Source organism: Simochromis diagramma, unplaced genomic scaffold (assembly GCF_900408965.1).
Source record: "Simochromis diagramma unplaced genomic scaffold, fSimDia1.1 OVJJ01000159.1, whole genome shotgun sequence".
NCBI classification, from domain to species: Eukaryota; Metazoa; Chordata; class Actinopteri; order Cichliformes; family Cichlidae; genus Simochromis; species Simochromis diagramma.
Genome location: NW_024387197.1, coordinates 2,487,403 through 2,500,208, shown reverse-complemented (window position 1 = coordinate 2,500,208; position 12,806 = coordinate 2,487,403). Strand labels below are relative to the sequence as shown.

The 12,806-nt window shown below is 42.7% G+C and overlaps 1 protein-coding gene across 2 annotated transcripts in view; it reads right to left on the bottom strand.

Annotated features, from left to right (window-relative positions):
* Positions 1 to 12,806, bottom strand: part of tacr1a (tachykinin receptor 1a) — a 54,689-nt gene that overhangs the window by 35,033 nt on the left and 6,850 nt on the right. The window lies entirely within an intron of this gene.

Here is a 12,806-nt window from a genome sequence, read left to right as displayed (position 1 = left end):
TAGATAACTTAAAAATGTTATTGTTTGGCTTTTTTTTAGTATTTCATTTATTCCTGAGTAAATCGGTTTGGCTGAGATTAAAGTTATAGTTTTTACACAGCTAAATAAACGTCAAGCAGACAACTGATTATCAGAAGTGTGAGATGCTCGAGAATATACTCCGGTGTCCTGTTATATTTTAGATAGCAAGGAGTTTATTAAACTTCACTGAAACAATCTGCAAATTTCATTAAAATTTAATAAACTATGATCTTGCCTTTATTTTTAGTTAGCACATACCTTAAACACTTAAAGCTGTAAGCTAATGATAGTTATATAAGAGCAGATGCATGCTGGTGCAATAAGCTGTACGTTTTACGTCCAATGGATGCATGATCTGATTGGTCGACTAATCGCAAAAATAATCGTTGACTAGTCGACTATCAAAATAATCGTTTGTGGCAGCCCTACTAGAGAGACACCAACACTGGAATTACAACATAAAAGTGTTTCATAAAATGTGTGAAGGATTCCCATCAGTCTCCCTCGACGTTTCCGTAGTGATTTCACACTGCCATGTTCATGCTCCTCATCAGAGACGAAGAGGTGCAGGAATCACTTAAAATGACCTTGCACATCATTGACACTGAGCTTCATTACAAAGTCCATCTAAAGTCATTTTTCTGTTGGATCTCATTTCTCCTCATTGAAAATACAATACTTCAGGGAGAGAAAGAAATAATTATCGACTCCCCATCAGTTCTTATTTTAAACCTCTGTATAGATTTTTGACTTACATTTATTAGAGATTTGGTTGTATTGACTGAGTTGCACTTTAATTCATGTTTTTCCTGCTAGCTCCATAATCTTGAAGGTATGCTTATCTGGTGAAGTGTTTACTTTATGGAAGTCATTTCTCAAGGATTTTCAGTTTCAATTACTAAATTCCCACACTATGTGAAAAGCCTATAACGTTGATATTTTTGTTGTACACAGTATACTGTTACTAATTTTCATCTCTTTTCAGAAAAGCTCTCCAGCCAAATGCCATCCTGAGCCAAAGAGGTCTAATTAAAGGCTTAATCCCACTAATAACCCAAATGAATCTGCTAAATGGATATTCTCACTCTAATTATATCAAGCACAAGAGCAGGCTTTTAAAATCAAATGCTCCCTGCAGTCCACTGAAAGCGGGAGATCAGTACCTCGGCTTTACCTTAGCTCTACTTCAAAAGGCTCTGGCAGCCATGTGGCTTTTCCTTCATGTAGGTGAGTCATATTTAAGCTGGTGATGTCAGATTCAAACACACACCTGCAGAGAACAGTGGTCCGCTTGCCCAAAAGCCCAAATCACCATTATTGTCCCTACTGGCATGCAAACTGGACACCAAACTACACTTGCCTTCACCCTCCGCATGTTCTCGAGTTCTTCTCTCAGCCCTTGGTTTTTCTTGAGCTTTTCATGTTCCTTCCTCCTGATCTTGCCACAATTCGGTATAGCTACATTTATTACTACAACCATCTTCCTCTGCTTGTCTACCACTATCATTTCTGGTTGGTAAGCCATCACCAGTGTATCTTACTGTATTTGGAAGTCCCACAGGATCTTAGCTTGGTCACTCTCAACCACCCTAGGGGGAGTGTGTCTCATATTGACCTTGGGACTTAGGCCACACTCCGTACAGATGTTCCTGTACACTATGTCAGCCACTTGGTTATGGCGTTCCATGTATGCTTTGCCTGCTAGCATCTTGCACCCTGCTTTTATGTGCTGTATTGTCTCAGGGGCATCTTCACACAGCCTGCACCTGGGGCCTGGTTCTGTTAGATTAATCTTCTCCTGCAGTTACAAAAATAAATACATAAAAAACACATTCAGACACAGACACACTTCTTTACCCGAAAGTAATTTCATTTTCATGGATTTGCTGGTAGAGATCTTAGCACCCCTGTGTTTCCCTCCCCTTCATTCATATCTTGGTAAACACACCCTTGAGACTTTGTACTTCAAACATCTGTCTGTAGGCAATATCTGATTCCTCTCAATAGGATTCCCTCTCACAAGGTAGCAGGTAGCTTGGGCAGTAAATGCTGGATTTCATGAACCTAAAACTGCAATGGCAATACAGTGGTTCAATATAAACTCCATGAACCTGCTGCAGAGTTTTCCTGTAATGTAAGTGATTAAGAATGAGACAGTAAAGGTGACTGATTAATTATTTATTTTATTTTTTTCAGAAATTGTATTTGAATGTAGGCGGTGGTAATTGTATTGTTAATCTATTTCTTGTGGTCCTTCATCTTTTTTTGGTTTTCTATTTCTTTTTGCAGCAAATTACGTAAATTTCCATCTGTAGCTGGAAGCTGGATGATGGTGGCAAAGCTTGTGTGTTTCTGTATGTGAGAGTTCATTGTGTTTGTGAGATGTAATTTGAAGTATTGCATCTGTTGTTGCCATTATAGACTCTTTGCATACCTGTAAATCCTTCAGCCACCACTCACTCATGCAAAACCAATAGGAGCAGTCCACAGGGACTTCCCTGAATAGAAACCAGTTACCATCCCAGCAGCAGACATCCAAGAAAGTGTCTCAAGTATGATGAGTTGGACAGCACCATTCACACTTACTGGCTAAAGAAACGAACTGCACTCAATGAGCACGACAGCACAAATGAACCAGCTGCTACTGGATGAGATGCGAAATCGCAGAAATGGCAAACCGAAGGCCAGATCCCCAAGGATCCCCAGAAGGCGGGGAATAACCTGCCTCAGTACAACATGGAAGCTCCTATCAGGCATAATAGCGGCTAAAATGAACAGGTGCATAGCCCACAAAGTAAGTGGCACATTGGGGCAAAACACCAGCTCCTAGTAGACAGAGCAGTCACTCAAGACTGTAAGACCAGACTAACCAACCTGTGTACTGCCTGGACTGACAGCAAGAATTTTACAAGACCAACAGGCTCCAAAGAGCCTTGATGAGGATTTCAGGGACGTGGCAACACTAAAGGCCAACTTCAAACCAATTATGCAAGTCACCATTAACCTCCTAAGACCCGAACTCTTCCACTGCATGCATTTTACCTTATTTTTGTTTTTATGAAAAATCAGAGCCACATATGAAGGTATTCGTTTAAATTTTGATAGAACAGTAGCAGTATAATGTCCTCGTAAGTGGATATCAGGCCCTTGTAGAGCAAAATTGAGTATTTTGGTCTAAATAACACAAAATGTGATCTCCACATATGTGGACGCCAGGTCCTAGGAGGTTAAGTGTTGGATTTACCAAGGAGATGCCCTGTCCCATATACTGCTATGCATAGGCCCGAATCCCTTCAAAATGGAGAAAAATCATCCTACTCATCTACATAGATGACATCTAGCTGTGACCCAGTTTGTGTAATTCTGGTTTAAGTTATATTCTTTGATTTATTGTTTGTCATGGGTTTGGTTCTTTTTATTGTTTTCTGCTTGTGTCATATTTATAGTTCCTAGTTCACTGTCCCTTCCCTGTGTTTTACATTTAGTTACTGTTGTCTCTGTGTTTCATGTTCCCTCTGTTCCCCTATTCAGTCATGTCTCATCACAGTGTCAAGTCTGTGTCTTTGTGAAGGTCTCATGTTTGCTGTTTTATTTTGATAGTTCCTTTTCCTGTCTTCAGTGCATTCCTCCCAGTCTTGTTATGTCAGATTAGTCTATGCTGTTTCCTTCCTTTTTCCCATTCCCTTGTTGCTTCCTTGTGTATTTAAGCCCTGTGTTTTCCTCTGTCTGTTGTCGTGTCGTACTACCCCATGTGCTGTAAGGTTCTGGTTTCTATCATTCTTAGTTCTTTGCTCCTTGTTTCCTAGTGTGTAGTTCTTAGTTTTCATATTCCATATTCAGGGTTTTGGTTTGTTTTTTGTTATGGAGGATTTTTCCCAGCGAATAAAGCTGCCGCTTTATAGGACGACGAAAGACTCAGAAGGAGCAACAGGACAGGAACCAACATGGAAGGACAGGCCCTTCCATGACATGAAGCAGCAGCAGATAGAAGAAGTTGCTGATGTTGAGAAATCCCGCCAATGGCTGGACAAATTTGGACTGAAAGACAGCACAGAGGCACTAATCATGGAAGCACAGAAACAACCACATCAGGCAAGATTGCAGGTGATAAAGACCGCTCTCCCTTACATACTTATAAGAAAAACTAAATACTGTCAAAATTTGCAGTCCTATGTGGCCTTATAATAATGGAGCCAAAGTTAAGCTAGTAATTTAAATTACTTCAGCACCACCACACTCAATTATCTTGTAGCTTATTTTTTTTAACTTCCTATACAGACACCAAATTAAATAATAACATTAATAACAGCAGCCACCAGTCAGCTAAGTGCCCTCAGTTAGACACATCCAGCCTCATGGCTGTTTTTTCCAAGCTCTAACCTGAGTAGATTTTGTTCAGTAACAGGAAATGACAAGTGTTAAAATCAGTATTTATTTTTTTCGCTCAGAGGTGACATCTAAAATGATCTAAATGTCTGAGACTAAATGATGCATGTGCATTTACCAAAGATCTGAGAGCGACTTGTCTTTTGAAATATTTGCAGCACATAAAATAACAATGTTTTTTTTGTTTAAATGAGATCATGTTTGCGAACGTATATGATGGTATCTCTTCTCACCACTAATTAATTATAATGATATAACTCTTCTATATTTCTATATTCTTCTATATTAGGTGTTTTGTGACCGACATGCCCTTGACTGAGTAACCATAGTAACATTTCATATCAGCGTTTAACAGCAAATCAGCAGCTCAAACAGCACTTTGCTACATTTGTGCGAGTCCTTGTACGTTAGCAATGTCTGATTACTGGTGACTAAAACATGACCACACATTTTACTGTATCTCTGATAGGAAAGGACAAAACATGCTCTTCCTGCTTTCCTCCTAGTGCTCTCATCATGAGGTGTGGATGACTGTTGTTGGGAAGAATGAAATTTAATTTAGCTAAACAAATCAGCTTAGCTACATCTTGTTGCAACTTCCTGATCAATCAGCTACAATCATATTTAACGATTAGCTCGATCACAACAACTAGTAGACCCTACAGTTTCCTTGGTTTTTGAAGAGCCATATGACAATTCAAGCTTAGGATAAGCATCAACAGGTTGATGTTTTAACAACTGCATAACTGCAAAGCATATCCCTACCTAATAAACACAGTGAGGCACGCTGTCAGTATCATGGCATGAGATAAGCCACTACCATAACCAAATCATCAGTCAGAATACTGAATGTTGCTAACAAGGTTATGTTTTTGGTAGTGTTTGCATGTGTGTGTGCGCGTATGTCATCATTCTGTTTGCAAACATAGAAGCTTGAAAAGCTTTGAATGATTTCTGATAAAACTTTGTAACGGTGTAGAGTGGGGTCATGTTAACAGTTTGTTAAAATTTGGCTTATATCCACCAAAGTCAACAAAATTATTTATTGGTTGAAAATCGACCAACTTAGAAACTATCCTTACAAGTGTGTTTGTGTATTGACAGCATATAGAAGAAACTGTATAAAGATTTAAAATATTATGTAATTTGAACTCTGACCTCTCTTTCAAGGTCAATAGTGTCATGGTTCTGGGTCATTTTGACCCAGCTTTTTCTGTTTCTTATGTTTTGGTGTGTTTCTGATTATGATTTATGTTCTGATTATTTAGTGATACTGTTTTGATTATGGTTATTATTTTTGCAGGTTTAGTTCCGTGTCAAGTCTGTCTCACTCTGTCTAATCCGTGTCTTAGTAAAGTGTTTTACTTTGAAGGTTCATGTTCATGCCTGATGTCAATGTATTCAGTTGTACTTTTCCCCTCGTTAGCCTAGTTTCTCGCAGCTGTGTCTCCCTCCTGTTGCCCATTTCCTGATTACCGCCCTGTGTATATAAGCCCTGTGTATTCCTGTGCTCTCTGTTGTGTTGTCTGCGTTACTCTGTGTAACCCGGTGTTCTTTCGGCATCTCTCTGCCATCTTTCTCTGTGCATTTTGCTCCTCCTCCTCCTGTGAGTGTTTGGTTTCAGGTTAGTTCTTTAGTTTTCCCCAGTTTAGGTTTGTTACCCCCCGCTGCCTCATTCGTCAGTGTTCAACTGTAGTTTCACATGTGTTGTTAGGTGAATAAATGAAGGTATATTTTTTGGTCACTAATTGCACAGAGCTATTCTTACTACAGGCATACCATATTCAGAGGTACAGTACTGGTACCTAACTGTAGGATAAAGTGATAAAGCATTTTTACCGTTCCCTGTAACACTGCTGTACCCCGAGTTCTCTTTGTGCATTAGAGGTGCAATCCATATCTGCCTCAATAAACATAATATAGCAGGTTTCTAGGTTTCACTAGCATGGCTATTTAGCGTGTTTATTTCATCAGCTTGTTTCACTATTCTGTTTTAATCTCCCAGTTTGTTGTTGTATCAGCATTATTCTTACTTACCCTGATTAATAAAATGAACTTGATATTTCAATTTTGTGGAGTGCCTAATTGGATATTGAATTAGATTGTGGTTTTGCATATTAATTAACAAATAAAACAAATTGGATTAAATTTGTGCATAGTTTGGGAACTCAAATGGGGAAAAACTTAATAGCATCAAATGAAAATTCTGTGCTAATATTCATGCTAATTTGCAAAGCAAAGCAATGCTCTGTCAGCATTTTTCCTGATTAGTCACGTCAGAGAATCCTCTCGTGAGGAGTGATCCCTTTAGTTTTCCCCAGTTTAGGTTTGTTAACCCCCCGCTCTGCTCTTCCTGTCCTTTTCTGCTCTTGCTCTTGACGAAGGTGGTCACACTTTTCTCCTCTCCTCCCCTCCCTTAGCTTCCCTGCTTAGCCTCTTATGTCCTTGTCTAGTCTCATGTTTTTTGTATTACTTTTCCCTGGAACACTCTCTCACAGTCTGTTCTCTAAAACCTAAAAGAGGAATTATGGATTTGATCTACTGGTCCCTAAATGCAATTGACACCCCTTTCTCAACGAGAAGTTTGGGCTTGGGTGAGCCTGAGTGCTGAAGATATCTACCTATTCGGAACCATGGTAACAGGGTTCTTGCTGATCGGAGCTGGCTTGGCCCTGACTTATCAAAGAATTAAGAAAGCAGAACCGGCTGTTCAAACCCCCACAAGGCTGCCCGCTGGGATTGAAACAATGGGACGAGGCGTGAGTTTCTCAAAATGGGCTCATTGAGTGCCACACGGATAAGATCTTGGAGAACGCACGGCTGCCGTGAATACTCAGAATAAGATCTCTGAGTGCAGACTGGATTACATCTTGGAGGGGCTCGCTCGGAATAACATCTCTGAGCGCAAATTGGATGACATTTTGGGGAGGCTCACTGTGGTCATGAGTTCTCAGAATCGGCTCTTTGAGCACAAGAATGACAACATCACAGAGCGCAAGTTTGATAACATCATGGAGAAGCTCACGGCTCTCCAACGGGAGATTGAGAGACCAGTGTTGGACTGTTAGAACAGCTTTGAAATTCATATGAGCTGTTCGCACTAAAGTAAAAAGCACCATCACTTCATGCGGATACCCTTTCGGCGCCAGCTGCATTCGCAAGGTTGGAGCCGAACAAAAACACCCTGATAACAACTGTGTTTAGTCTGTTCTTCCCATTCCATGCAAGACCACCTGGGTTGGCTGCAGACTGTTTACTTAGCCTGGCAGGGCGAAGGACACTGTCTCAGCTGAACTCTGGACACACACACACACACACACACACACACACTGATATGCACACACTCATCCCCCCTCCCTTTTCAAATGCCTTTGATGCTTGTTCCCTCCTGGGAACACGGCGGGTCTGAGCCCGCGCTGGAATGGTAGCGCTGGGCAGGATGGCTGCTGTGTTCGCTTCGGATTACTCCTCACCCCCCACCCGACCCTGTGGCTTGTCACATGTTCCATAATGTTGTGCTGTGGACATTTATGTGCTTTTTTGTGCAGAGGAGTTTTTTTGTTTCCTGTTCTCATGCTGTCCTCCCACAGGAGCCCAGCATGAGTAGAGGTCTCTTTTTTTCCTCTTGTACTTTCCCATTATAGTGTATATTTCAGTGGGTTTTTTTTTGTTTGTTTGTTTTTTTCTGTAACGCTACCGATCTCCGACCTGTATCCCCATGTGATTTCTGTGTTGTGTGTGTAAGGTCGGGGGGGGGGGGTCCTATTTCACTGCAGGGCAACCTGCATGTGGCGAATAAAGCCTTGATTGATTGTTTTTGTCACTTCTGTAAATATACACTCACTCGCACCCCAGCCAGTACCTGCATTTTGGCTCCTTTTCTCAATACACCACACGACTGCTGCCCCAGCCGTGACAAATAGATTGATATGATAGTCAAAGTAATCATAATAAGTGAAAATTGTGTTTCTTACGGCCATTGTTGTCTACTGAAAACATATAGGCATATATTTAAATGGGAAAAACACAAGGGTCTGTACTTTGCTCTGCAATTTGGAGTGACTGTGGTTCAGGGGGTTGGGAAGCTCATCTTGTAACCGGAAAGTTATCGGTTCGATGCCCTGCTCTGTCTGTCTTGGTTGTTGTGTCCTTGGGCAAGACACTTCACCTACCGCCTACTGGTGTTGGCCAGAGGGGCCGATGGCATGATATGGCAACCTCACTTCTGTCAGTCTGCCCCAGGGCAGCTGTGGCTACAACTGTAGCTTGCCTCCACCATTGTGTGAATGTGAGAGTGAATAAATGAAGGTATATTTTTTGGTCACTAATTGCACAGAGCTATTCTTACTACAGGCATACCATATTCAGAGGTACAGTACTGGTACCTAACTGTAGGATAAAGTGATAAAGCATTTTTACCGTTCCCTGTAACACTGCTGTACCCCGAGTTCTCTTTGTGCATTAGAGGTGCAGTCCATATCTGCCTCAATAAACATAATATAGCAGGTTTCTAGGTTTCACTAGCATGGCTATTTAGCGTGTTTATTTCATCAGCTTGTTTCACTATTCTGTTTTAATCTCCCAGTTTGTTGTTGTATCAGCATTATTCTTACTTACCCTGATTAATAAAATGAACTTGATATTTCAATTTTGTGGAGTGCCTAATTGGATATTGAATTAGATTGTGGTTTTGCATATTAATTAACAAATAAAACAAATTGTGCATAGTTTGGGAACTCAAATGGGGAAAAACTTAATAGCATCAAATGAAAATTCTGTGCTAATATTCATGCTAATTTGCAAAGCAAAGCAATGCTCTGTCAGCATTTTTCCTGATTAGTCACGTCAGAGAATCCTCTCGTGAGGAGTGATCCCTTTCTTCCCATTTTTTATGTACAAGGCATGAATCATGGAGAAGCAGAAGGGAGGCAGAAGCCAGAATAACTTCCCTTGATGGTCCCTCTGGATATAGCAGACAGAACAGGAAGGGAAGATGTGGAAATTGGAGGAAGGACATGAGATGGAGAGGAGAACACATTAAGCTGTAGTGAGTATGCAGCAAATAAACCCCTCCTAAGACCTGCTTTTCCTGGTGTAAGCTGTCCTCCAGCTATAGTAGGTAAATATAAAAAGTACTTCATCTCCTTTGATCCAGTCTCAGCTGGTGATTTTTCATTTCTTTGTTTACTCCTCAGTCATATTGATTGTTGATTAAGTGGCACCCTTAAAGGATTCCTTTATGAAAGAACGTGGCATTTATCACAACACATGGATGGCAACACAAATTGTTACAACTTTAAAATGTACAGTTTGTTTGATTCAGATTCATATCATTCATATCATTCAGCAACTATTGAAGTACCTCCTAGAAGTTGATGCTTGTCAATTCTGGGTTGAAAAATGAAACCGCCACACAAGTGTAAAAACTGCAGTTCCTTCAATGGCCACTTCAAGTTACAAAAACCCATCAGTTGTCATAGATCTCCCTAAGGCTCAATGTTACAGCAGAAATGAATGTATTTAACTCTGGTCTAAGAGAAAGAGCTACGCCTTATTTTTCATGACAGCTGGTGGGAGTGGGAAGATTTTTATTGTTTAAATAGTTTTAAAGGTGAAGTTAAATGATGTAAGTGCTTTTCTGTCATCTACTAAAAGGCACTCTAAAGAGTAGCTCTTTACTTTGTTCTGGTACAACAGCTTAGTTTTAATCCTGTTCTTTACCAGCCAACATTACCAGTTCATAATAATATCACAATGAGTTTTTGCAAGCACCTAGCTAACCACGCTAGCTAGCTGTCTTTAGTATTAGCTGACAAATAACCAGCTCTACCGTTTCTACTAGGGTGACCAACCGTCCTCTTTTCCCCGGACATTTCCACTTTTCACGTTCTGTCCGGGGGGATTTTCGAGATGGATGAAAAAGGTTTTCCTATAGGCTTACAGAGGACCCATATGTGCAACTTCGTCCCCGAACTGCTGCGTTGTAAGTGGTTGTTCCGCGCTCACAGACGGGACAGAGTGCGCAGTGGCACGCTGAAAAGATGCTACAAGATGCCAAAGCGCAAGTGCATCTTTTCAGACAAACTGCAAAACAAATTTCCCTTGTACCATCCCTCAGAATAAATGGGAGGTGGAGTCCACTGTGTGCAGAGCTGGCAAATACGTTTGTGTGTCTAACAAAGGTTTAAAAACGTTTAAACAGTGGTGCATATAAGTGGTCCGCAGGTGCGCATTCGCTGTCAAAATAAAAGACAGAATAGAAGACCATGTTTTCCCCAGCCCGTTATGTCTGTGCTCTCCCCATGCTCTCTCTCCTCCTGGCTGAACCTCTCTGTACTTCCTGTTTTACTTTGACAGTCTCTCGTCAGTATGCGTCATGTTGTGTACACTACTGCCCTGTCTCATTACGATTATCTGTGTCAGCTGTGTTCCCCGTGTGCTCCCACTTCCCTCGTTACTCTGTGTATTTATGTCCACGTCTCCCTCAGTTCAGTGTCGCGTTCTCCCTCATGACTGTGTGCTCCTCTGGGTGTTTCCTCGTGAGTCAGTTCCTTTATGACTTCCCAGTTTAGTTTCATATTATTTTGTATCGCCTTAACTTCCGTCAGCAATAAAACTGTGTTTTGAGTTCATTCCTGTCTCCTTGAGCTTGCGTTTGGGTCCTCATCCTGCCTGCACACAGCCTAATCATGACGGAAGAAAGCGACCACAACATGGACCCAGCAGCTCACAATCCCTCCGCTGAGCTCCGGGCAGATTTAATTTACACGGTGGAGTATAATTGCCAAGAGTGGGTAGCGCTGCCAGTTCCAGAATACCAGGAGTTGTTAGACACTCGCTTACAGAGGATGGTTTACGGACTCCCCTGGCTATTCGGCGCACTACACCCCCTCATTCAGGACTTCCTCCTCTCCACCATACGTATCCGCCCGGAGCTGCCTCTCCAGTATGAAGAGTCGGAGGATGTTCAGCCCGGTCCGCTGGAGGATTCGCGGCCCGGCTCGTCTCCTCCCCCTTCTCGGCGAAAACGGCATTCACGCCGGCGTCGCTCCAGTACAGCTGAGCAGGCTGCACCCGTGGGAGCGAGTGACTGTGAGTCACACACTCAGCCCAAACTTTCTGAACCCGGACTTCATGACTTATCCACCACTGTGAGTAGCACTGTTTGGCCCTCCATGGATATTGTGTTGCCTAACTCAACAATTCTGCCACTTTGTGTTTGGACTCTAAAGACACTATACAGCGAGGCACTTCAGTGTCAGATTATTCACCGGCTGTCCTTACTAGTGATCTTTGTGTTCCTGAGCCATCAGATTCTTGTAATGCTTGCAGTGATCTCCCTGAGTTAGCCAATATGAATGTTTCACCTGTAGAGTTAGCTGAACCAAAGACTGTTATTCCACACCAGACTCACCTACATACATACTCAGCCTGTACATTTTGAGGTTTCCCAGTCTGAGCTCAGCCACACACCACCACCATCATCAGCTCTAGATATAACAGTGCATGCTGAGGAGCACTAACCATCTGAGACTGTTCTGTAGCTGATGCTCCTTCTAGTGATTGTTGCATGTTCCAACCCATTTTGTCTTTTGACCTGTCCAGTGTCCAGGAGAACCGCTCCTCGTCTCAGCTGGCGGCTCTGGTCAGCCCGGCCAGCACCTCCTCATCTCCGCTGGAAGGTCCGAGGGGCCCGTCCAGCCGTCACCTGCGGTGTCACCATCTGCAGCTGCCACGTCGTCGCCTGGTCCAGCTTCAGCCTCGCCCGGTCCAGCCTCAGCTTCAGCCTCGCCCGGTCCAGCCTCAGCTTCAGCCTCGCCCGGTCCAGCCTCCTCTGCTTCAGCTTCAGTGTCGCCTGGTCCTGTGGCTGCCATGCCACCGTCTGGTCCAGCTCCGTCGCATGTGGCTGCCACGCCAGGTCCTGCCTCGTCTGGTCCTGCCTCGTCTGGTCCTGCCTCGTCTGGTCCTGCCTCGTCTGGTGTTGGCCCAGTATTCTTAGTTTTCGTCTGTTTTGTATTTTGTTCTTTATTTATGCCGTGGTTCCTAGGTTGTTCTGTAGAGATGTTCCTTATTTGATTACCCCCTGTGTGCCCCTCTGTGTATCTGTGAGCCCTCGTTTCCCCTCCTTGTGTTTTATTCCATGTTTTCCCCAGCCCGTTATGTCTGTGCTCTCCCCGTGCTCTCTCTCCTCCTGGCTGAACCTCTGTGTACTTCCTGTTTTACTTTGACAGTCTCTCGTCAGTATGCGTCATGTTGTGTTCACTACTGCCCTGTGTCATTACGATTATCTGTGTCAGCTGTGTTCCCCGTGTGCTCCCACTTCCCTTGTTAACCCTCTGTGTATTTATGTCCACGTGTCCCTCAGTTCAGTGTCGCGTTCTCCCTCATGACTGTGTGCC